Source organism: Mustela nivalis, assembly GCF_964662115.1.
Source record: "Mustela nivalis genome assembly, chromosome: 2".
Taxonomy (NCBI): Eukaryota; Metazoa; Chordata; class Mammalia; order Carnivora; family Mustelidae; genus Mustela; species Mustela nivalis.
The window spans coordinates 54,292,577-54,318,943 of record NC_139021.1 but is presented as its reverse complement, the minus strand read 5'-3'; the positions used below and the strand labels follow the sequence as shown (position 1 = coordinate 54,318,943).

The 26,367-nt window shown below is 36.7% G+C and overlaps 1 long non-coding RNA gene across 2 annotated transcripts; it reads left to right on the top strand.

Moving 5' to 3' along the window:
• Window positions 1–1,116: 1,116 nt before the first annotated feature.
• LOC309859065 lies at window positions 1,117–26,224 on the top strand. Of its 2 annotated transcripts, XR_014308526.1 has the most exons (4): window positions 1,117–1,333; window positions 10,905–10,984; window positions 19,083–19,148; window positions 25,268–26,224. It is a non-coding gene; the product is annotated as an uncharacterized lncRNA (long non-coding RNA). The 2 variants fall into 2 exon arrangements; XR_014308525.1 differs by lacking the exon at window positions 10,905–10,984.
• The last annotated feature ends 143 nt before the right edge of the window (window positions 26,225–26,367 follow it).

Genomic DNA, 26,367 nt, shown 5'->3' with positions numbered 1-26,367 from the left:
AATGTTGTGTATCTATCTACAACCAGTGACAGGCCTATGATACAACATTTGGCAATGTGTATGTAACTTAAAAATTATTGGTGGTAATAGCCAAACTATGGAAAGAACCTAGATGTCCATCAACAGATGAATGGATAAAGAAGATGTGGTATATATATATACAATGGAATACTATGTAGCCATCAAAAGAAATGAAATCTTGTCATTTGCAATGTGGATGGAACTAGAGGGTATTATGCTGAGTGAAATAACTCAATTGGAGAAAGACAACTATCATGATCTCCTGATATGAGGAATTTGAGAGGCAGAGTGGGGGGTTGGGAGGATAGGGAAGGAAAAAAATGAAAGAACATGGAATTGGGAGGGAGACAAACCATAAGAGACTCTTAATCTCACAAAACAAACTGAGGGTTGCTGGGGGGGGGGGGGGGTAAGGAGAGGGTGGTTGGGTTATGGACATTGGGGAGGGTATGTGATATGGTGAGTGCTGTGAAGTGTGTAAGACTGATGATTCACAGACCTGTACCCCTGGGGCAAATAATACATTATATGTTAACAAAAATAATTTTTTAAAAAATTAACTGGTGTTGTCTCATTTAATCCCTAGTATCTGAATAAAACAAGTCAAAGAAATTAGGCCAACTAAATCAAGTTTATCCATGGGTTAGTGTGGTGTCTCCCTAGGTTATATTTTAATTTTAAGAGGGGGTCCTTAGAAAATAACGCATTGACCTATCTAGAAATTTAAAGTGCCCTATTCCGGTCACTCAGGATTATATCCGATGGGAAAGACAGGCTAGTTTTTGGTACTGAGACCTTTTCTGTGTTCATATTCATTATAAAATTGTATAGTCATTATGCTACAGATGTGAGTGGGGAAGCTGGTAGTGAAATTAGCATAAATCACATGATATGATTATGTGGATGAGAAATATAACGAAACACAAACTCAATAAGGTAAATCTGGGAAGTAGATTCGTGTCATAAGCATGCAATGAAGGCTCACACACGAGTTGTGTCTTCCCACAATGCCAGCTTTATTCAAATAAAGCAAAGTTAATCACAATTAGAAGGCAGATTCAGGATTCCAAATTCCATGACAGTTTGCCACGTGATTAAACTTGGCTTCTTCCAGGGCACACAGAGCAGGAAAGAAGACAAGCCACACAACAAACAAGAAGAGGGTGCAGGAAGTTAATGAACCAAATGCAAAGTCAGCATGTGGGCACACAGCTGAGATGAGGCCTCAGTCCTGTGTGGGTCAACTCGGGCACTTACTGCTTATTATGTTCAAGCAGCGAAGGAACTCAGTGCTGTTAGGGAGATCAATCAGGTGAGCTTTTGGTGGCAGCTGCCTTTTTTAAGTGGTCAGACATAGAGGGGTCAGGTCTGACAATTTGCTACAAAAATCTTCCCTTTTTTAAAGGGATTGAATTGGTCTTGGGCCCCTGCCATCCTCCTCTGGTTCTGTTTGTTCTAAGTTCTGGGGTGACGGCTGGTCCCGACGGGATCTCCTAGCTGCAGTATTTTAACTGCTTACATCATTGCTTGACACAGGCCCCTGCTTGACATGAGAGACCACAATTCCCCCTTCAGAAAATGAAAAGTAGTGTTTTATTATTTTTAGAGAAATTAATAATTTAAAGTTATGTTAATGGGAGTAAATTGATCTTCAACATAGATACAATCCACAAGCCATTATTTACACTCTAAAGGTAAGCGATTATAAAGAGACTCAACAGAAATTTCTAGGGTCCTGATAATATTCTGTGAAGTCACATTGAGCTGTACTTTATGACTTACGTGTGCATGCATGTGTGTGTGTGTACGTACATATATGCACATAACTTTTCAACTTCAAAAGCTATTTTTCAATGTGACAAGAATTTTGAAGTGAGATCTTTCTTTTTGTCTCTCTTTCATGAAGTTTTATCTTATTCATTCTAACTCCATATTCCTTTTAGACTCTGTTTTCAATCCAGGAGTATTTTTGTATTTTTTTTCTCAGTTTATCCAATTCTGAGTGGCCAATAATCTGGTTTAGCAGGTTTAGTGAATGGAAAAATCAATAAAATACACAATAGTAAATCTGCCAGACAAGATGAATTCATAAACCATCACAGCCTTTCTGCCACATGAGGCAGCCCTCATATAGATCAGTTATAAGAACCACTTATACCTGAATGCAGTAAAAACGTTTTTACTGACCCCAAACAGTTCAAGGTCATTCTACTTCTTCCAATATGAGTAAGGATAAAAACTAAGAGTCAGAAAAATTCATAGGAATTGGGAATTTCAACACATTTTAGAAGTCAGAATTCCAGTCCTTTCTTTTCATAAGTAAATAAACAGTAACCAGGAAATTAAGTGGCTTGTTCAGTTCTGCCAGATAATTAGTGACAGTAATGAAATCAGACCTCAAATCCCTTGATTTCCATATCAGTACCTTTTACATCTCTGGGCTTCCTCTCTAAGAAAACCACTTTTATAATCAATCAATCAATAGGTATGTGTGTGTATGTGTGCACACTTCTTGGCCTGTCCTAGTGTTTTTCATGCATTTCACAACAGATTTGTCTTAATAATAAAAGCTTCATTTGCCACATAATTATCTTATTAATCACTCTTGAAGTAACTCCTATAAAATTGCTATGGAGCCATTTTAGCCATTAGAATGTACATATCTCTAATTTTTTTATTTTTTAAAAAATTTATTAAAGATTTTTTTTTTTAAATTTCTTTATTTAACAGAGAAAGAGACCACAAGTAGGCAGAGAGGCAGGCAGAAAGAGAGGGGGAAGCAGGCTTCCTGCTGAGCAGAGAGCCTGACGTGGGGCTCAATCCCAGGGCCCTGAGATCATGACCTGAGCCAAAGGCAAAGGCTTAACTCACTGAGCCACCCAGGTGCCCCCTCCGACTATTAAATAAATAGCTGTTTTAGTATATGTGCTGCCGAAGCGAGCACTAAATAGCTGTTTTAATCATGTATTTTATTCATTTACCAAACATTATTGAGAACCTAATCTATGTTACATACTAAAGTTGGTGCTTGGTATTCAGATACAAGCACAGACGTGGTCTTGGCCCTTGTAGTATTATAGGTCAAGTGAGAGAAATGCATACTAAAATAATTATCATAAAAATAAATGCACGTGGGATGCCTGGACGGCTCAGTAGGTTAAGCGTCTGCCTCAGCTCAGGTCATGATCTCAGGGTTCTAAGGGTCAGGGTCCCTGATCAATGGGGAGTCTTCTTCTTCCTCTGCCCCTCCCCCTATTCTTTCATGCTCTCCCTCTCTCAAATAAATAAATAAAATATTTTAAAAAATAAATAAATAAATAAATATATGTAATAAAGAGCCTACCTCCATTTTTGATGTTGGATTGCTGACAAATTTCAAGACCTACCACTTTCTTTTTCCTTTATTTCCCACATCTGGACAAGCAGATAAGAAAACCCCACTGCTTCTTCCATTCTTAATATTATTTATCTATATCTATTTATCTATCTATCTATCTATCTATAAATCTTTCTGCCTATCTGTATGAAAAATGTCAACAAGAAATATAGATTTTATTTTAGCAACAATTCAGTTATTTCAGAATACTTATCTCCTCTGTGCTCGAGACAGCACCAGGTACTGACAATTATACAGTAAACAATACAGACATAGCCCTTTCCCTTACATTATTTCCAGACATGTTCCCCAGAGTTCTGCTTATATAAATTAAAAAACTCAAGTAGTCCTTTTGGAGTGTAGCTCACCCCCTCATGAGTCACACTTGAATTGTCACCTTTAGGAACATGTTTGGACTTGAGGCTAGTGTTAAAAAACAAAATTCAGCTGAGTAAATTTGAAGATCTAATTGGCTTATGCAATAATTCATGGAGCAGCATCTCACACTAGAAAGTAGAGGGGACATCCATGAAACTGTACAAAGTAGAAGGCTTCTATAGACAGAAATGGGAAAAAACAAAATGTTATTAGAAAAAGAAAAGACAGGATGATTTAAGGCCAGGTCACTTTCCTTTGGAGGAAGAAGGAAGGTTGTCTATTATGCAGATTATCTTACTAATATGATCAGGAAATTCCAGAATGACTGGTTAAAGGTCCTGTCCTTAAATTAAGTCTTGGTTTGCTGTCTTAGGAGCAAGTGTTTCCAATTGGGACCTTTTTTAAAAAAAAAAAATTTATTACTATTTTTTAATACCAGTTACAGGTCTAGGAGCATAAAGGAGTGGTATGGGTAGATTTTGAAGAGAATCAGCATTGTTTTGCATGGTAACTGCCTTAGAGGAGGACATTGTTTTCTCAGGCAAAGTAGAATTAATCCCCTCAAATAGAGAGAAAAAGTCACATACCACTGTGGGCAGGAATGTCCCCTGCCTCTAGGGGTGGGGAGACCTCTTCCCCTGGTAAAGACTATCCATCATAATTTAGGTTTTAATATCCCAGCTTCATCAGAGTCTTTCCACATATCCCCAACACTACTTATAAATACCATTTTTTCCCAATCAAGGTCCTCACTTTAACAACAGACACTCTGAAGGAGCTCAGGTTGCATTGTAATTGAGCCAATCACAAAATGGGATCTGCATTTGGTTTTCAGCAATTTCAGTCCTGTGGTTACAAAAGATAAGGCTCTGCCTCAGAGCACACAAGGAAGCTCTTAGGTCATTGCTATAGCTTTAACTGGGAATTTAAACAATTCCTTGTTTATTTCAACACTTTGTCCAGAGGCATTGGGAACAACCAATGTCACTGTATTTCTTAGTTTTCCAAATGTTCAGAAATATTATATGGATTTACTTAATTCCTTACTTCTTGAAAGTAGTGGATTACAAGTAACCAATGCAGTTACTTTGCATATCTCTAAACCAACCGTTCAAGACATGGGTTATCAGTGCTCTCTACTCATGGAAATGGAGTCATTAGACTTTTTAAATCTAATCAGATTAGAAAGCCAAAGAAACTCCAGAACCAATTCAGAAAATTCATCCTTAAAATTCCATTCTTGAACCACTCTTGGTAACACAATATGTTATTAGTCAGGATTCTCTAGAGGAACAGAACCAATAAGATATTGCATGTATAGATAGATAAATATATCACATAAATATTACATAAATATATGTAAATAAATGATAGAAATATATATAACATAAATGTAAATATAAATGTATGTAAAGCATGACCCACATGATTATGAGGACCGAGAGGTTCATCAATCCCCTGTGTGCCGCAAGCTGGAAGGCCCAGCAAAGCCAACATTGGAATTCCAGTCCAGACCCAAAGGCCTGAGAACCAAGGGTGTCCTTGGTGTTAGTCCCAGCCTGAGTCCAAAGGCCTAAGAAACCAGGAGCACAGATGTTTGAGGGCAGGAGAAGATGGATGTCCCAGCTCAAGCAGAGAGTACATTTGTACACTTCCTCTGCCTTTTTGTCCTATTCAGGCTCTTAACGAATTAGATTATGCTTGCCCAGAGTGGTAAGAACAATCTTTTTTACTCAGTCTACAGATTCAAATAATAAGCTCTTCTGGAAACATTGTCACAGATATACCAAGAAATAATGTTCTACCACCTACCTGGGCATCCCTTAGACCAATCAAATGAATCATAATGGAAAAGCATAATGAACAGAACTGTCTATACACTGGAGATTGACAACTAAATAAAATATGCTGGAAGGTACCTAGGTGTCTGAGAACCTTAACAATAATAAAGTCTCAAAGTTGTCAAGACAGTGAAAGCAATATCGCAAAGTTCAGTCCAGGGGTGCCTGTCTGGCTCATTCTGTGGAGTATGTGACTCTTGATCTCGGGGTGGTGAGTTAGAGCCCCACGTTGTGTTAGAGATTAATATCCAGATATTCATGTTGAAATAATATTATAGACAACTATAATCAGAAAAATCTTTCAAATACTTCCAAAATTGTGCTTGGCCAAATTTTCCCCCCAAAAATGGCATTTATAAATAGAAATTTACAAATACAGTTATAATTTTTCCTTTCCAGATTGCAATAAATTATCTGCATACTAAAATTTGAAATATAAATTAAAAGAAAATTCAGTTTTATGTCTTCTTTATTCTTTCCCTTGTTTTCCTTTTATAATCCTAGAAATAATTTTTACTATATTTGTGAAATATATATGTGTTAACTATTCCTTCTGAAAAAAGTTGTAGCTAACCATTGAACACAGTGTATCTATGAACCACAGCATATTTGAGAAAAACCGACATCAGCAAAATCATTCTATTATTGAATATCTTACTCTTCGTAGGTATATTACCTTCCTTTCTGTGTCTTTAAAAGACCCTTACTAATAAGAAAGGCACTAAAATTTTGCAGATCTATTTTATAAGATCATCAAGAAGTATTTAAATTATGATGAAACTAGTGACAATCAAAGGACATAAAAGTTTGATAAAATTGTTCCAACTCTGCTATCTTTTGAATTAACCAAGATTTGTACAGTTGTTTGTTGTACTTTTACCTTTGCTGGTCCAGTGAATTTGTCAGAAGAAAAATAAACAAGACATTTTATCATCTATTTACCAAGACAGTAATGAGTTCTCTTATTGCTCAAGACATAAATTCTGTATTCTGTGAAAGATTCATTGACAAATGAATGTATGCTTTTCTGCTTTATTGTCTAGTTTTTAAATGTAAATCCAGGATTGTTCTCTAAAATTTATATTTTGATTTCACAAAGAAAAATTAGTTACATTAAGTTAAAATCTAAAGTTGTCTTCATTGCTCTTAAGGTAAGTTTTATCTGCCTAAATAATAAACATAGTGGTTGTCCATCAGAATACGTGGGAATAAAAGATAGTATATTTAAATATATATAATTAAATCAAATAAATGTTGATATAAATAAGCATATTTTGGAATAGCACAATAAATGAAAGATAAAAGATGATTATTTTTCTATGATAATACTATAGTTTTTCTTTTCTTTTTTGAAAAAGATTTTATTTATTTATTTATTTATTTGAGAGAAAGAAAAACATAGTGAGAAAGAGAACACAAGTAGGGGGGAGGGGAGAGGGCAGGGGGAGAGGGAAAAGCAGGCCCTCCTCTGTCAGAGCACTAGGAGCTGGGAGCCACCCCACACACAAGGTTGGGCTTGATCCTGGCACTCTCGGATTATGACCTGAGCCAAAGACAGATGCTTAACCGACTGAGCCACCCAGGTACCCCTTTGCTCCTTCTTATTTTGGGGGGGTGTTCAGATTTTATTTTAAAAGATCTCTATACCCAACATGGAGCTTGAACTTGCAGCCCAGAGATCAGGAGTCCCATGTTCTACCACCTAAGGCAGCCAGGCACCCCATGAGTTTCATTTATTTTTTAATAGTTTCATGTTGAATAGGAAAGTCCTTTAGTGCTTGTTAAAAAGCGAGTCAATACAAGAAAAAAAATCTTAATATAAAACCCCAGTATGATAATATAAATACTAAAAATGTGAAAATAATATAAACAAACCTCATATAAATTTAACATTACACAAATATAATCATGTACAGTCTGCCCAATACCAAAGAAAAAAATTAATGATTGGAAATTAAATAAAGATGAATTTGAATCCATCAGATCATGGTGCTAAACAGCGCTTGGGCAGAACGATCAACTTGTTTTAACTTCATTTTCATCATCCATACATCCCAACCTTAAAATATGTACTGTGTATCAACCCCTGACTGGTAATAGCCAACTAATGGGAGTTCATGTTTTCATTCCATTAATGAGGACAGAGTATGATTCAAAAGTTTTAAATAAAGAGCCCCTTCTGTCATGTATTTATAGTTATTCATTCTTTTTACCATCCATTCATATGTTTATTTATTAATTAATAGATGTTTGTAGAGTCCTTATTCTGTGAAAAGTCCTGTTAAAAACCCCGTGAAACACTGAAGAACAGAAATATATTTACTATGAAATTGTTGACGCACCCTAACAAGTCCTAAAATCACACTGAAGTACCTCTCTATAACTAGAAAGAAAGGAAGGGAAAGGAAATAAAATTCTTCAGATAAATACAAATTTTTGGTGAATGAAATTTATATGAAGTGTTTATTAAAAAGATCTGTCTCCAGAAGATATTAGACCTCTTTAAAATATAGTGATATCTGGGTGGTTCAGTTGGTTAAGGGTCTGCTTTTGGCTCAGGTCATGATCCCAGGGTCCTGGAATTAAGTCCCGCATCGGGCTCCCTGCTCAGTGGAGAGTCTGCTTCTCTCTCTCTTTCCCTCCCACCCCAGCCCCCTACTCGTGCTCTTCCTCTCTCTCTCAAATAAATGAATAAAATATTTAAAAAAATAAATCTCTTTAGAATATTACAAAACAGTAAAAATAATTTTAATGTTATGGAAAATGCATAGTACCAGCCGAAGAACTACTAGAAAAACTATGAAGACAACATAACCTCATGCTCAATTTAATGTTTTCTATATATGAAATTTAGCATTATTTTAGTCACAAATTATAGAAACCTCAATTCAAACTATCTTAAGTTATAAGGAAATTATTTTTTTTACTTAAGAGGAAATCCAGAAATATGCAGACTGCTGATTTGATTGACATGCTAGGTTAACAATGTGATCAAAGAATGCAATTCTTTCCATTTTGTCACTCAGCTAGTTATTGTCTGATGACTGTCAGCTCCTTTCCTACTTTTGTACTCTCCTCTGTGTCACAACGGGCTAGACGCCTTCAACAACATTTCCAAGGAATCAATGTCAGTGGAAACTATGGTGGGAGATTGTACAATGGGAAGAAAAAGAGACTATTTTGTTTCTTCTGGTGCTGCTTTTGATGCAGCAGTATCAGTGAATGGTGTTGGAAGAGAGCAGCCCAATGCAGAAAATTTCAGGCTTTATGCAGCATGATCAATAGTACAAACTCTTCTAATCCTGCTCTGTGGCACTAGTACTGCCTTCAGCAATGAACGGCAGGTTTAAGGACAAAGACCTCAGCCCAAGGGTGAGAGCAGCATTCTTTTCTTCCCTTTCTTTCTCCTGCCTTGCTCATTCTTTCTTGGCCATTCCACCCCTTTTCATGGCTTTGTATTTTCCTGCATTAAATCCTCCTCTGTTTGAGCACCTGGGTCCATTTTCCTGACTGAACTCTGACTCACAGAGCCAACTTCAATGATGACTACAACTTTAGGCTGCAGCAAGATGATAACAGCACCAAGCATCAATCTAGGTATGGCAATGTTCACAAGGGAGCAGGGGCCGGGGGCGGGGAGCTTTCCTTAGGAGTGAAGGTCTTTTCCCGAGAAAACCCACACCTTATAGCCCTTCACATAACACCTAATTCTAAAGCTGTGTAAGTAAATTAGGCGATTTATAGCAGACCAAACACAATGTTTCTAAAGATGGACTTGTTTTGTCTCTCACTTACACATTTAGATATAGACAGGTTGAGGCTAGTACAGTGGCTCTGGTATTGTACAAAACAGAGTCTCATTCAGTTTTTTACTCCACTCTGCTTAGGATGTGCTTTATTCCTCATAATCCAGATGACTCTCCTTCATGTCCATATTGCACCAGGATGCAGGAAGTAGAGAGGAAAGAACAGGGTCCTCACTTAAGAGACATGCCAGAACTTGCAAAAATCACGTTTGCTTATGCACTGTTGGCCGGAACATAAGTACAGGGACACATCTAACTAAGAGGACTAGCTATAGAAAATACCTTTATTCTGAGTGTAGATTAGTTCTATTAAGGTATAAAAAGAGGGGCACCTGGGTGGCTCAGTGGGTTAAAGCCTCTGTCTTCGGCTCAGGTCATGATCCCAGGGTCCTGGGAAAGAGCCCCGCATTAGGCTCTCTGCTTAGCAGGGATCCTGCTTCTCTCTCTCTGCCTGCCTCTCTGCCTACTTGTGATCTCTGGTTATCAAATAAATAAATAAAATCTTTAAAAAAAAAAAAAAGGTATAAAAAAAAAAGACATCGTCAGAAATCTGTAAGTCTCAGCCAATCTGCCCATTTGGACATTTGCCCATCATTACGCATCCTTTCTTTTCTACCAAAAAAAAAAAAAAAGAGAGAAAGAAAAAAAAACGAACTGCCTTCCAGAGGAACAAGCATCAAGCCCCATCACATTGGTGAATTTGGCAAGAAATCCAAGAACTCTTAATAATTCAGTCCTCTCCACAAATTGCGAAGGTAGCTCTTCAAGGACCAGTAATCTATAAACTAAAGCTATCTGCTTCCAAATTAAATAATATACAATAAGTGTTTGGAAAAGTTCCATAGAAATTTTTTTTTACATCATGTTGGGCAGCAATAGCAAACATGCTCGGTTCTGTAGGTAAAATGAATTCCTTCATTAGCCAACATGGTAATTGCTGGTTTTGTTCTCTGCAAAAAATTCTTCATCCATGACTCTCCATAGTCGTACTTGACATAGACTTTAAAGAGAATGGTATCCTTAGAGACTTTCACAGGCCATTTTCTGCTGGTGCAAGTTAGGGACCAAACATTTCAAGTAAGGCTTCTGGGTTCTTTGCAAAGCAAGCCCCTCAAAAACTTGGTAGATTTGAAGTTGGTTTCCAGTCAACCTCATGTGTGAGGGGTTGACAGCCAAAATTCTCATCTAGCCATAACTTTTCAAGGCTCTGGCATTGCACCAACTGACCTCTGTGTTTTGCTCATTCCACTCTATCTGAACTTAACTCTCTGAAGGCCCTATTCGAGCATGGGTTTAGGTGGTGTTTTAGCCAAGGTCTCTCTCATATCTAACACAAGATTTTCCTTGTGTGCAGGCAGTTTATTTGGGAGTGTGTTGGCAGAGAGCAGCCAGGAGGTTCTGGAAATCGAATAGAGAAGGAAAGGAAGTAGTTTCAGTTGTGGCATGACAGATGACTGATTTTATGTGTGACTTTCTAAACAGACTCGGGAAATGATTCTCAAAATTTTCTGCCTGAGGAGACATAAAGAAGCATTCAGCCACTGATTCACATCTCCTATTAGGTAGGTCACCCCAATTTTCCTGAGTTATGAGTACTGAGGGGATGCCACTGTGTCCCATGCCAAAGAGTTAGAAAAGCCCTGGCACAGGCAAAGATAAATACCCAGTATAAGCTCTGAGGTAGAGTCCTGTCAAGCAAAGAGAATAATGTCTACACAAGATTTTTTTACAATAGCTGTGGCTGGAACCCGAGGTGAAGGAGAGAAAGTGAGGCAGTATATAAGATGTGACTGTACAGGTAGAAATGTATTATCCTTAATCTGATCTTTGCTGCCTGAACCATTTCCCACTGTCTTGCCTGGTTTTTTAAAGAAAAATGCTTATGAAAGACCTGAGGCCACAGTCAAATCTCCTTTTGAGGAGATTGCAGCCATGTCTTGTAAACACTTCCATTTCAGGTAGAGAAACAGTTGGATTTTTCTACGCTGCATAGTCCTAACTTATCATACTTTCGATCAGTTTAGATTACAGGCTACAGGCACATAGCAATATTCGCTTCCGTCTCCATCTGTAGGTTGGCTAATTCTAGATTGAGTTCGCCTCCCTTCTGAAAAAATATATCCAAAGTAGCAAGAAACAGCAATATGACAGTATTCTACACATCTCCTTCCATACAGGAAATATAGGTTGGAAGAATTAGTTCTTCAAAATACAGGAAGAATTAGTTTCCCCAACAATTTCCTCTCAGTACAGCCAATCTCACCAACTCTCCAGGAGACTGCATGGGTTACATCAAGCAGGGCCTCTGGATAAAAAGAAGAGTTCGGGGGAACCTGGGTGGATCAGCAGGTTAAGCCACTGCCTTCAGCTTGGGTCATGATCTCAGGGTCCTGGGATCGAGCCCCGCATCAGCAGGGAGCCTGCTTCCTTCTTTCTCTCTCTGTCTGCCTCTCTGCCTACTTGTGATCTCTGTCTGTCAAGTGAGTAAACAAAATATTAAAAAAGAAGAAGAAGAAGAAGAAGAAGAGTTCTAATGTCAGGAAGAGGAGGAATGTCCAATACAGAAGATCCAGATGAAATGATCAGTGAGGTCAGAGGGAAACTAGGAGAGGGTGGTGGAACTGAAGTTATAGGTAGCGAGTAGTTCAAGGAGAGAGAGACTGACTGTGTCACAGGCTCATAACAGATTATAAAATTTAGTTCAGAAAACTGACTGTTGGATATAGCAGCAAGATGACCATTAGTGACAATGATAGAAATGCTTCTTATGAAAGTAAGTCCCTAGGCTCCTTTTTATTTAGAGAATGTCCATCAATCCCACAGAAACTTTCTACACTTTCTATTTTCTAAAGCTGGAAAAATAAGTTCTTGCTTTTTAGCATAATGGGGATGATTTGGAACAAACAGCACTAACTAATAAGATTAGTAAAAAAAAAAAAAAAAGGTCACTCCTCAAAACCCACGGCATTATTTACTCAAAATATAATTTTAAAAGTTCCATATATTTCAAATAACACTATTGTTTACAAGAACTTTTTAAAATAAATGTTTGCCAGTAATGGGAAAAAAGCATCAACTTCTAACTCTTACAATTACAAAATCATTCGTATAATCTACTTAAATGTCACAGAAACCCAGTCAATACTCAGAAAATAAGAGTTTTAGTAATAAGTAATACTAATGACTTTATGAAGAAAGTCAATGAGCAATCATGATCCTGCTGATTTTCTAATTCCTCTAAGTACCTCAAGGTATTGTGATAGTTGCAATCAATTTTTTCACTTCAATTAAAAATAACTCACTATTCAGTATTTGGAAAGGAAAGGGAAATATGTAACTATAAGGAGACTAATCAAAGAACTGTAGCTAAGATTTCTTGTTGGCACTATATGTATTTATATAATTACATTCATATAATTACATATATAATAAAAAATTATAACAGACCTTGAACAGGAGGTTTAAATAAGTGTGATTTAGGGAGTTAGTAGAGCTGTCCTATTACATACAATTGGACTCTCTACTCTTCTTTCTAAAGGGCAGGCCAGTTTTTCCAGGGGGAATTCTAAAACTCATTAGATATGTGAGATTCATTATAATTAGTTTCATTTAATACCACAAAAAGGACTTGTTCACAGGCTATTTTACTCTCTTCTTCCTCAATAGATGATTAGCTAGCTTCATTTTTAAAAGGAAGATATACTCTAGATACTTAAATGTAGGGCATCTCTTCCTTTCAAATCTCAGAAAGAAAGGTGTGCTTCGGTTTCCCTATGGAAAGTTCTAGTATTTGCCCCTCTTTTGAAAGGGGAGCTAATCCCGCTTTCCCTATTCTTCTTTGGCTTCCTCCTTTCATCAGCACTGAGCCTCTTTATCCTTTTTTTCAGCTCAAAGGATAATTTGTCTCATTCCAGGCCATTCAAAAATTGCACATTAGGAAGCAAATGAAAACAATTCATCTTTAATTATAAAATAGAACAGCAATGACATTAGTTCTTAAATAGTATAAAATTTTGATCCTTCACTACATCAAAAAGCCTTCTTAGAACTTAAGGTTCAACGACAGACAATAAACAAAAATCTTTTGGTGACTCATTTGACATCTTTACTAATTGGTGAATATAAGGCACATATTCGTGTTAGACAAAGAGAAATAATTTTCATACGTATTTAAATTGCCTTATTGACATTAAAACTCATCTTTAGGGTAAAATGTACTTTTGCACTTTACAGTGAGAAAATCAACAAAATATGCCAATATGAAGGGAAAATGTAAATATAATACTAACTAATGTGAATTGGTTGCTTTTTAAAGAGCCCAATGCAGTACTTATATGATTTTTTTTTCATTAACCTTGAATATGAATAACTTATAAATGATGAAATCAAGAATAAGAATTGCAAGGCTGGGAATCCAATGAATCTTGGTCAGTCAATAACAGATTAGCAATACAAGGGACGCTCCATGTGGTGCACAAGGCTCTGGATCAACAATGGACCAGCATCATACAACTGAAACGTAAGACAAGTGTCTGTAGCTACCAAATGTGGCATCAAGAATCAGTAACAGAAAAGAACAAATCCACGCTTGTCACACTTAGATAGATGGGGACTGTTACCTCCTTGAGCTGCATAAAACCCAGAGTTTTAGGATCATTTATGAGGGTTTCCACAAGAAGGGAATACTGATGGATATGGTACTCTGGCAAAAGGGGCTTGAGCTCATCTTACTGCAATGTAAACAAAATATTCATTACAGTATTTCTCCCTCAAGTTAGGAAAGTTCAGAAAACATAACATAAATGCTCTCACTGATTCCATTCTTTAGAACTTTTGCTAAATTCTGATACCAAGAAAAAAATCTGTCCATCTACATTTCTTTATTTACATTTCTTTATTTCTTTATTTACATTTCTTTATTTATAAGGAAACAAAGTGATCAGATAAAGATTGACTAATTTGTTTTAGAAAAGATTCCAGAAAAGATCTCTAAAAGGAGCTGACATTAAAGCTGAAACAAAAGCATTAAAAAAAAAAAAAAACGAAGAAGAAGAAAAGAAAAAAGCTTAGAAAAAGTACAACATAAGAAAGTACCTACTCAAAAGCCCTACATGAAGAATCTCATCCTTTGCCTAAGTAAATGATTGATACTGGTATGAAGAAGATCAACATAAGACACTGTTGATCAGATTGATAAGGTCCAGAATCTACAAGTCTAAGGATTTTTAATTTATTCGAGATGCAAGTGAAAACCGTTAATGGTTTTGAGAAGATAGTGGAAATGACCAGATTCACATGGAATACTAGACTGTTCAGGTAGAATAAGGGAGAAATGATAGTGGCTTCGACTAAGATGGTGGCAACTGGCAATGAATATGAAGACAAATACATACACATATATTTGAAGATAGATTCCAGAGCACTTACTGATGAAAACTATGCCAAAGTTGAAGAAAGGTAAGGAATTGAGGATTATTCCTAGGTTTTTGCTTTGAGTTAGTATTTGAGTATTTGAATCATGGCATCATTCACTAAGGAAGAAAAGATTTGCAGGATGAAACAGTTTGGAAGAAGGAATAATTAAATAACGGAAGTTTTCATTTTAAACATCTTCATTGCAGAGATGTCAACTAGTGTTTCTCAAGCCACCCAATGAAAAGAATTACCTAAAGAACTTATTACATATATAGATTGTCAATTTTTCTGCTAGAAATTCTCGTTCATTAGGTCTGAGTTGAGCACAAAGTAGCGTACTTTTTTTTTTTTTTTTTTTTACTCTGCGGATATTGTGCAGCTATCAAGGAGAAAAAGAAAATGAAGAAGATCTCTAGCAACTGATATAAGGTGATTTCCAACAGACTTGAAAGGTAAAGTTCAAAAGAATATCTGTACTTTTCATGTAAGAAAGAATGGACTATAACAAAATGTACATATATCTACTCATCTGTACAAAAAGAAATACAGAAATGATAAACCAGAAATAAATGTGATTAGCTATCTATAGAAAGCAGTTGGGAATGAGCTTAAAGAAAGGAAGAATGGGAATATGATAGAAGGGATGAGAAGAAGATGACAGTGAGAATATATTTTTGTATAGTCCCAATTAAAACTATGAACATTTTTCACATACCCAAGTAAATAAATGATTAAAATCAAGCAGGATTTGAAAGGGTCCCCAAAATGGAACATAAATAGTAACAAACCTAACTTTTTTACAAATGAATAACAAAATCACACTGAAGGCCGTAGGAAAGAACTAACCTAAGTAACTTTGGAAAACAGTACTTTAATATACTATAATTAAATATACACAATATATACTGCAAGGCTAAAGACAGAAAGATCTACCTACCCACAAATATTAAACTTTTTAGTAAATTTATTTTTAACAGGGGTATAGGTTAATGATTTTTAAATATTTTATGTGTATTTTAGAACTGAGCGAAAAATCGACTGTAGATAATGGGAATTGGATTTTTAGTTGTTAAAGAAAGTAGTTACAAATAAGGAAATGGTAAGAAAGAGGCTAGAATAATCCCTATGGTGTCGGATCAGAATCAAGGTATTAGTTTGAATTCATGTATCAGTTTGAACTGTGTGTGTATGTACACACCCAGACAGATAAATATAAAAATCAACAGATATTTGTACATGTGTATGTATGTATTTGTATATATGCTTTTAAGTCTGTCTGCTCACAGGGCAATAGGGTAGCTTGGATAGCAAAGGTATGATCAGCATCATACCAAGATTCTGATTTCTAAATACCATTATTTAATACAAGGAACAAGAACTCTATGGAGAGATGACTGATTCAAGGCTGGGACAGGGAAAAGTGAAAGAAAGGTCTGAAATATTTTGTAGTGCCAGAAAGTAAGCTACAACTCATACAGCTGTGTGGAAAAAACATGGGAGTGATGGAGTACCAAAGACCAAATCTGGAACAGTTTGAGAAACAAAATAATGAATGATAGCAATGGATTTTAACCCATAGAATAAAATAAATATCAACAAGTTTATACTGATATATATATATATATATATAGATAGATAGATAGATAGATATCTATATATATAACTGAATCAATACATAAATGAGGGAGAAGGAACAACTCTTCCTTTTAGTCAAATTATAGTCAATAAATGTAGACTAGGGTGAGTGCTGTGAATTGTGCAAGACTGATGAATCCCAGACCTGTACCCCTGAAACAAATAGTATATTATATGTTAATTTAAAAATGTAGAAGAAATGATGGGAATAGAAAATGATAATTTGTCAAACATCACAGTAATTGTTGAAGCCAGGGATTATTGATGGATAACAAAATTAGTGTGGTGCAATAAAACAAGAAGCAGAATACTTGAACAACCCCAAATAATTACAAAGGGAAAGATAGTAACTTTGCAGCTATCATTATAACCGAGCCATCAAAGTTAGTATCACCAGTAGTGAGACATATGATTTCCTGAACCTCTTGATAGGGTGCCGGTAAGGACATAACATCATCTTGTGGTATTCTTTTTTTTTTTTTTTTAAGATTTTATTTATTTATTTGACAGAGATCACAAGTAGGCAGAGAGGCAGGCAGAGAGAGAGGGGGAAGCAGGCTCCCTGCTGAGCAGAGAGCCCAATATGGGACTTGATCCCAGGACCCTGAGATCATGACCTGAGCCTAAGGCAGAGGCTTAATCCACTGAGCCACCCAGGTGCCCCATCTTTGGTATTCTTGTTGGGAAACGCATAACATCAGTCTAACCAGGAGAAATTATCAAACAAATCCAAATTAAGAAACATTCTACATTGTTTTACATGTACTAATTTTCTAGGATTCTCCATTAGTTCAAGGTCATAAAGAAAAAGAAACACAGGAACTATCTTAGATTGAAAAATGAGAAGATATGGCAAATAAATGCAATAAGGGATCCTGGATTCGAACATGACCACAGGACAATATTTGAATAATAGTCTAAAAATTAGTTGGTAGTATTGTGTAACTGCAAACTTTCTGGTTTCAATAATTGTGCTATGACATGCTATGATATATGATATGATAAACTTAACATTTAGGGATGTTGGGTAAAAGGCACATGGGAACTCATGCTTCTCTGAAGTTTTTTAGTAAACAAAATTTAATAGCAGAATTTTATAAAAACTTAGCTTAGACATTTCTTCTTTTACATTTCCTTATGAAAGATGTCTCCTTGTTTAGGGATAATGCTAGTTCTGTGAGGAAGATAAGATTTACTCAGAATGAAGGCTAACATTCATAAGGTGTGGCATAGGAAACAATCAACTTTGAATGACCACTTAAAGATATCACACACATAAGTGTCACAATGTGGGGAATATTTGAGGAGTTGGTGAGCCATAGAATTAAGGAATTTTCTCATTGTAAAAACTCTTCCTTTTCCAACTTCTTGGCTTCAATCTCTGTGAAAATACTTCAGTGACAGGAAATTCATTATTTTAAAATGCAGTCTCTTTTATTGTTGAAAGGTTCTCGTTAAATAGTTCATCATTTTATCAACCTAAAATTGGCTAATATATCTTCTGGGTGGAGAAGCCTAATTCTTTTCATAGGTCAAACTCCAATAGTAGATTAGAACCATCACCTTTGGCCCCTGGTCTTGTCTCATCTCATATTCTCAGTTATTCAGTTACTTCTCACAGGGTTTATTCCGGACACTTGACTGCATTGATCACTTTCTCCAGCATAATAACCCATTTGTTGAACGTGATATTCCAAGGCTGAAAATGTTTACTGTTACATGAAAAAACTTCAAATGTAAAATTTCTAATCAGCAATTCTTCACCTAGCATGATTCATAATACTAATTATACCAATTGATAAGTACAATGAGAAACACCTAATTATTTCATTTTTAGAGAACTATTGTAATAAGTACTTACCTATAATATGCAGGCAATGTGAATGATCTTTTCATGCATCTGTGCACCTCTGAATGCTGCTTCTGATGTAGCTTAACAATGACATGAATGGGGGTGCCTGGGTGGCTCAGTGGGTTAAGCCTCTACCTTCGGCTGGGAACATGATCTCAGGGTGCTAGGATTGAGCCCCGCATTGGGCTCTCTGCTAAGCAGGCAGCCTGCTTCTCTCTCTCTGCCTGCTGCTCTGCCTACTTATGATCTCTCTTTTTTCTCTGTCAAATAAATAAATAAAATCTTAAAAAAAAAGCAACAATGACATGAATATGGAATCCTGTTACATACGAAGTTAAACATTTAAATAAATTATTTGTCCCAATAGACGTACAAATATGAATTTTTATGATTTTTTGTGTACTTCTCACTTTTGTTATTTATTTTTAACACTTAAGTGTATTCACCAAACTGCACCATAAGCATTAAAATATATTACTTCACTTTCCTTTTATGAGATTAAGGATGGGTAAATAAGCCACAAAATCATATCCATATACATTTACTAAGACTAGACTGCCTTTGCCCCCCAACCCCCAACACCCACTCTTCATCTCTTTAAAGACCTCCCAAGACATCTCAGGCCCTCTCTTCTGTGAAACTTCTGTGAACTAATCCTTTAGAATGAACTTAAAATATGTTGCTTGCATTTATACCATGCACAAAACTTCTGCAGTGAAATTTATAACACTTTGTTGCAATTTTTGTCTCTACATCAGAATGCAACTCTTAGAAGGAATGAAACTACATCTTATCCCCAGAACCTAAAACAGTGCCAAGTACATGTAAGTTTTCAATAGTTTTTTTTTCTTGTTTGTCTTATGAATAAAATCATGAATAAAAGAAGAAATGTTTGTTGGAAGATACTCTTTGCTCTCTAGGAGTTATATTATACATGTTTAATTAAGTACATTGAAGTTACTTTTTCTAGTATGTTCCTGAGAATGCTTAAGGAAAAGTTAGACTCATTGATGTTTCTTAAGAATGGACTTTCTCACAACTTGTATATTTTCATATGCAGTAAGTGAAAATTAGTCTATGGCAGGCTTTCCTCTACTTATTTTTACATAATATTTAATTTAAGAAAAGCTGCCTCATCCTTCTCAATTAAGTTGAAAACAACAAGGATTTTAATATTTAAATAAGGGTGAGACTAGCTTTTTCAATAATTCTGCTTTCTCATATTTAAAAAGAATGTCAAAATTTTAACTTCTTTGACTTGTCCTTTTAAAGATTTATTTACTTAAATAAATTTATTTATTAGAGAGCATGAGTGAGCAGGGGGGAGGCAGAGGGAGAGGGAGAGAGAGAATCTCCAGTAGACTCCCCGCTGAATTCTAAGGCCCTTGGGGCTCCACTCAGGTCTCAATCCCAGGACCCTGAGATAAGGACCTGAGCTGAAACCAAGAGTCAGACACTTAACTGACTGAGCCACCTAGGCACCCCAAGTGTGGTTTTAACATAATCCCAAATTTTGAAACTAATAGCAGAGGATTAAATATCTAGTGATTTCAATCTCTTTGGTCAGTATTTTGACAATTTTTAAAAGTAATTCCCATCCACCACAATATTTGCGCTTTCAGTCTCTTCCCCCTACCACTAAAAACAAGAAAAATTCCTGGTGACAGTTACAGAATCATCCACGAGGGGGCAAACATGCCTCATACACACAGGGGAAAATTAGCAGTAATAAACGGCTTACACTGGAGGAAAAATAAATGGAAGTGAAGTCAGTAATGAGATTTGGCCCAGATTAGGAAAACAAAACAAAACAAAGCAAAACACCAGGGCTACATATGTCTCTAAAGATAAAATATTTGTTTAATTTCAACTTTTTATTCTTACTTCTGATGCTAGAGAAGGTACATCTGAAAGTCAGAGCCGGGAATAACTTGGGAAGCACTTGAAAACACGGCAAGTTCTGTTATACTTATTTCCATATAAGAATTTTGATATTTAAAAAGTTTTGTAAAATAAATTTTCTAAGGACTTATCAAAAATGCATACCTCGGGGCGCCTGGGTGGCTCAGTGGGTTAAAGTCTCTGCCTTCAGCTCAGGTCGGCCCCACATCGGGCTCTCTGCTCAACAGGGAGCCCGCTTCCTCCTCTCTCTCTGCCTGCCTCTCTGTCTACATGTGATTTTTGTCTTTCAAATGAATAAATAAAATCTTTTTTTTAAAAATGTGTACCTCACTTTAGATGATGTCATTGACTTAAGGGTCAAGAAATCAGAGTCAGGAATGAAGCTGAAGCACACACTGTGTACTCCTATGTGACAGAGTGAACCTTGGGGGCTCCTGCTATGTTTGCTCTTAGCATACCACTGTCAGTCAGAATTTTCTGCTCTGTTGATCCAATATACAGTTAAAATCAAGTGCAGTCCTCAAGATCTAATTCCTCAGTTCCCTGCTTACCTCAGTTAGAGTCCATGAATCTTTGATTACCAGAATCACCCTTTCCTGCAGCTTCTAGAGTCCAGTCGCCCTCACTCTCTATTGTATTAGCTGTCCAAAATGTCAACCCTTGCAAAATAGAAACTTATGCCAATTCAGCACCTATGCCAAGGAGCTAAATGTGGCTGGAGTAAAATGACAATGGCTAATTGGTCTCATTTAATTCATAATCACTAACCCTATGTGAACTCTTAGTACTTACCAGAAAACTGATTAATTAATCAATTTTCTTTCCCTCTTTCCTAGATGATGGTTTCAGAACTTCTTTCTCCTAACATCTCCAACACTTACTCCTTTTTCTAAATTCCCAGATGCTTTTTATTTTACATAGAGTATGGGCGGAATAAAAATTCCATAAGCTCCAAACATCAAATCTACCAACCCGCTTGTCAAGAGGAAAATTACCCAGACCAGACCTAGGCCAGGAGGCCCCAGAAGATGGAAAGTTACTAACAATAAGCTAGAGATAACCAGAAGCCCTTCTGGGAGCAAGAGATAACACGCGGCTTTTGCTTTTGCTTCTGCTTCTGTAAACAGCCTTCCCTCCACAGGCTCCCTGCACTACTGTTCCCTCCTAAAGCAGCTCCCACTCCCCCAGTTTAAGCCCAGCTACCTTCAGACAGCACAGCCCTTAGAACCTGATTACCTGCAGTACCCTACAAAAGCCCTAAAACCTGGTTGCTCCAGCCACGGAACTTCGAGCAGGAGCTCATCTGGGTCCACCACTGTAAAATAAATCCGAGTTCTACTTCTCTCAGTGTCTCTTGGTCTCTTGCAGATCTGATTATTCTCTGCAACATTTCAAGCCAAGAGAAACCACACACTCAGCCTTCCCTCCTTTGGTGAAGAAGTATTTGTCCCCTGATCTCAGGCCAAGCCCTCTACTCTACACTGGATTCCTCTCCCCTTACCTAATGAAGGATTTCTCTTCTACTATGTCTCCTCTCTTCCATATCATCAATTATTCACTCTCTACTAGAAGTTCCCTTCAGTATACAAAGGTGTAATACTTCCCATTATAAAGGAAAAAACAACAACAACAACTGTCTTTGCTCCCATATCACACCTTAATTACTACCCCATGGCTCTGCTTCTCTTTATAGCAAACTAGTCAAAAAGGATAGCTCTGCTTAATGTTTCTGCTTCTTTTATCCCATTTGCTAATTTTTGTTCTCTCCATTATACAAGAACTATTCTTGTCAAGGTTATTAGTTATCTCTAGGTTGCCAAATCCTATACTAAATTACAGTTCTCATCCTAATCTACTAGCAGCAATGGGACTAATAATCACTCCCTCTTCCTTCTAACACATTTTCACTTGGCTTCTGGGACAATTCTTATGTCTGCTGACTTCTTTTGCCCTTTACTGGATCTTCTCGATACTGCACTGTCCCACTGCTCCATCCTCCAACATCAAGTATTCTCTGCCTACACTTACTGGCAAAGTAATTTCATCTTATCCTCAGGCTTTATTATGATGATTCACAAATTTTCTATTATACCCATGACACCTCTCTCCCTGAGTTTCATTTTTTTAAGGATTGATTGATTTGACAGAGAGAGAAAGAGAGAATAAGCAGGGGGAGTGGCAGAGGGGAAAGCAGGCTATCCACTGAGCAGGGAGCCTGACATGGGGCTTGATCCCAGGACTCTGGGATCATGACCTGAGCCAGAGGCAGTTGCTCAACTGACTGAGCCACCCAGGCACCCCTCTCTCCCTGAATTTCAGACTAGTATATCCATAGCCTACTTTACATCTCCACAAATATCTGATAGGCATCAAAATTTAGCAGGTCCCCAAACAAACGTCTAATCCCTTAAATCTCTCTCTTGACCACTGTTCAAAAGTTATAAATGATTTTTCACTCACATACCTTTCTCACATACCTCATCTTCTAACAATTTTCCCATTAAGCAATTCACTGTGAACAAACTAGCCTTCTAGTCTGGAACACATAAAGTATAAGCTCACCTACCTACAAATGCCAAACCTCTTTTCAGTGTACAGTTAACCCTAGAACAAATGGGGGTGAGGCATGTCAACATCCTGTGCATTCAAAAATCCATGTGTAACTTTTTTTTTTTAAAGATTTTATTTGTTGATTTGACAGAAATCACAAGCAGACAGAGAGGCAGGCAGAGAGAGAGGGAGGGAAGCAGGCTCCCTGCTGAGCAGAGAGCCCGATGCAGGACTCGATCCCAGGACCCTGAGATCATGACCTGAGCCGAAGACAGCGGTTTAACCCACTGAGCCACCCAGGCGCCCCCATGTGTAGCTTTTGTCTCCCCAAAACTTAACTACTAAGAGTTTACTGTTGACTGGAAGCCTTATTGATAACATAAATAGTTGATAACACGCATTTTCTGTGTTATATGTATTATATATTCTATTCTTACAAAGTAAGCTAGAGAAAATGTTAAGAAAATCATGAGAAAATCCATTTATAGTACTGTACAATAAAACATACACCTATAAGTGAACCCATGAAGCCCAAAGCCATGTTATTCAAGTATCAACTGTATTCAAATGACTTGTTCCTACACTCCTTCCACATCTCTGCTCAAATTATCCTACAAAACTGCCTCCACCTTTGCATCATTACACTGCTGCTTCATGGCTCTTCCCAAAACTAAAAAACTGTATTTATCTGCTTCTGATCTTCTTCCCCTGGAACAGAAGATCCTTAAGGAAGAGATTCATTTGTTTACTTCTGTAACTTTGTTTCTTAGAACAGCAGCACATATTGGATACTCCACCAATATCTGCTGAATAAATATCAACTTCCTGCTGACCAAACACAATTCACTAAAACTTATGTTTAAATAAAATTTAAATTTCCTTTTTTTATTAGCCTTAATTGGATTTGAGGAATTGATATTCAATCCTTTTGCATGAAAAAAATGAAGAATTACAGAAACATTTTTAATAAATGTTATCTAATAATCCATTCATTATAATAGAAAAGTTTTCAATAAAGAGTACTTTCTTCAGAAGGGATTTATTAATTTGGTCAGGTTCTTTAAAAGACTTCAACTTAAAAAATAAAATTTAAAGAGTACTACTTACGTAGATTGTTTTATTTCATGACTTCATAACGATGATTTTAAAAGAAAGGTTTATTTGAAAATTACTTACATCATGCTGTTGAATGTATCATATGCTGTTTACTAAGTATTTCACTTAAACTAATAAACATTTCACAATTAAATATACTGCTCCAGTTACAGAATACTCCCTGTATTATATTGGTCTGGTATTATATGTCAACTCCTTACCAGTAAAAACAAGGTGAATTTGTAGCAATGTCTAAAGGAACAGTTTCTGTTCGGTTTGTAGCACTTCCCTTCTTTCAGTTATATGGGTTGGTACCATTCATTATCTAATACCAATGTTCGTATGAATGAATGTTATCTTGTACTCTTGTATCAGTGCTTTCATATTAATGTAGGAAATCTTACACTATCTGTAATTATTTGAATGCAACTTGTACTATAACTATAGCTTTGTTACCCCTGAATTGCATTTGTATGGGTTTTATAGGATATATTTTCTGACCTCATTGAAAGAGATATTTGGAATAAAATTTTAAGATTTCTGTGAAACCCAAGCAGAGCAGTCACCAAACACACACACACACACACACACACACACACACACACACGTACCATTATTATAAAAATTCTCCTCCTACCCTTTCTTATAAATCAAGATTATGTAAGACAATATTGACTGTCACATACTAAGTGCCCAATTTTCTCCTAATAAACCAAATTCCCAGCTTTAAACAGACTCCTATGGAGTGAGGAGAGCAGGAGACCTGGCAAGCCAGTGGGTGACAGACGCTGGAGCTGTATCACCCTGACAACTCCTCTCTGAAATAAATCTGAGAAGCTAATCTCTGCTAAATTGTTAATAGCTGCTAATGAGATACTCTATACTCGGTTACCACTCCTTGACAGTGTATTTGCATTTAAATGAGCCCCTTCTGGAAGGACTCCTTAACCCAAAGAACTGGTTCTACTACTGACTGCTTCAGGCATACCTGGCCGCTGGCTCTCCTTTCACATTGTCCCTTGCTGAGACTCATGATATCATTAGGCCACTTGATCTCTAACTCCAGAATATCGGAAAGGAAGAATTACAGACCTCAGAGTCAGAAGCAAACGATTATTACTTTTTTTAAAGACTGAAATAAATAAATAAATAAATAAATAAATAAATAAATAAATAAATAGCTTTCACCTTACTCTAGCCTTCACTAATGAAGTTGTTTGGCAAACTGGTGTATGTCAAGTTCCAAGAAGAAAGATTCAAGCTTTATGTGTTGACATAAAATGTTGCTCATTTATTATTCCTTTTCTTTCTAGTTCCCTTATGCCTCTTGCCATGGTATAGTACCTGAACAGTTAATTTCTCCCATTTTACATCTTTATTTTTGTCTTTTCCCTAGGACCATCAATACTGATTCTCTGTCATGAGTAAACACACCTGACAAGAGTACTTTGATGGATGAAGGAGCCTAATTATCATGAGACACTGTCTATACCTCCAGTGAGTCTGGCTTCATAGGACAAAAACTATACTAGGAAGGACAACAGACTATGTTCTAGTCCTAAGTCACCGTATTTAATCTCCACTGCTTCAAGACAAACTGAAGGAAAGACTTTGCAAACATCTATTTTTTATTCTTAAGGACAGCCATTGCTCTTCTTATTTTAAAAATGGACAAAGTCAGACTGTGAATGAGAGAATCCAAGACCAGATCTGTTTAACTATAAAAATCCCTGAACTTCAGAGTCATCTTAGTCTTCTGGTTCCCTTTGCCTTCCCATTCTCCTTCTCCTTAACATTATACAGACTTTTACCTCTAGCACCTGATACCTACCATACACTGCAACTAAATTATAAATTATTTTTTTGAAGATTTTATTTATTTATTTGAGAGCAAGGGAGAGAGAACACGTGCACACAAGTGGAGGAAGGGGCAGAGGGACACGGAGATTCTGCGCTGAGTGTGGAGCCCCACATAGGGCTCCATCCCAGGACCCTGAGATCATGACCTGAGTCGAAGTTAGACATTTAACTGACTGAGCCACCCAGGCCCCTAAATTATAACTTATTAACTACATGATTTAGCATATTCTCTTTTCCAAGGTATTTAGAACTTTAAAAGAAAATAAGCCAGCCCGAGAGGCCAAGGGTGGCACTTACCAAGCATGGACTCTGTCTAATGCCTGTCATTAAGAACATCTTCAAAAAAAATAATGCCTGTCATTTAAGAACATCCTCAAAAAACTCTTCTGTGGTTGGGATCCTAGCCTTCTTTTCACCATGGTTCCTTTTAACAATCTGGAATAGTTTAACTTTTCTTAAAATAACAGTTTTGAGAGCCTGGGTGGCTCAGTTGGTTAAGCCTCCCACTCTTGATTTCAGTTCTGGTGGTGATCTCAGGGTCCTGGGAGGGAGCCCTGGAGTACGGCTCTGTGCTCAGTGGGGAACCTGCTTAGGATTCTCTCACTCTCCGTCTGCCCCTCCCCCTGCGCGCTCTCT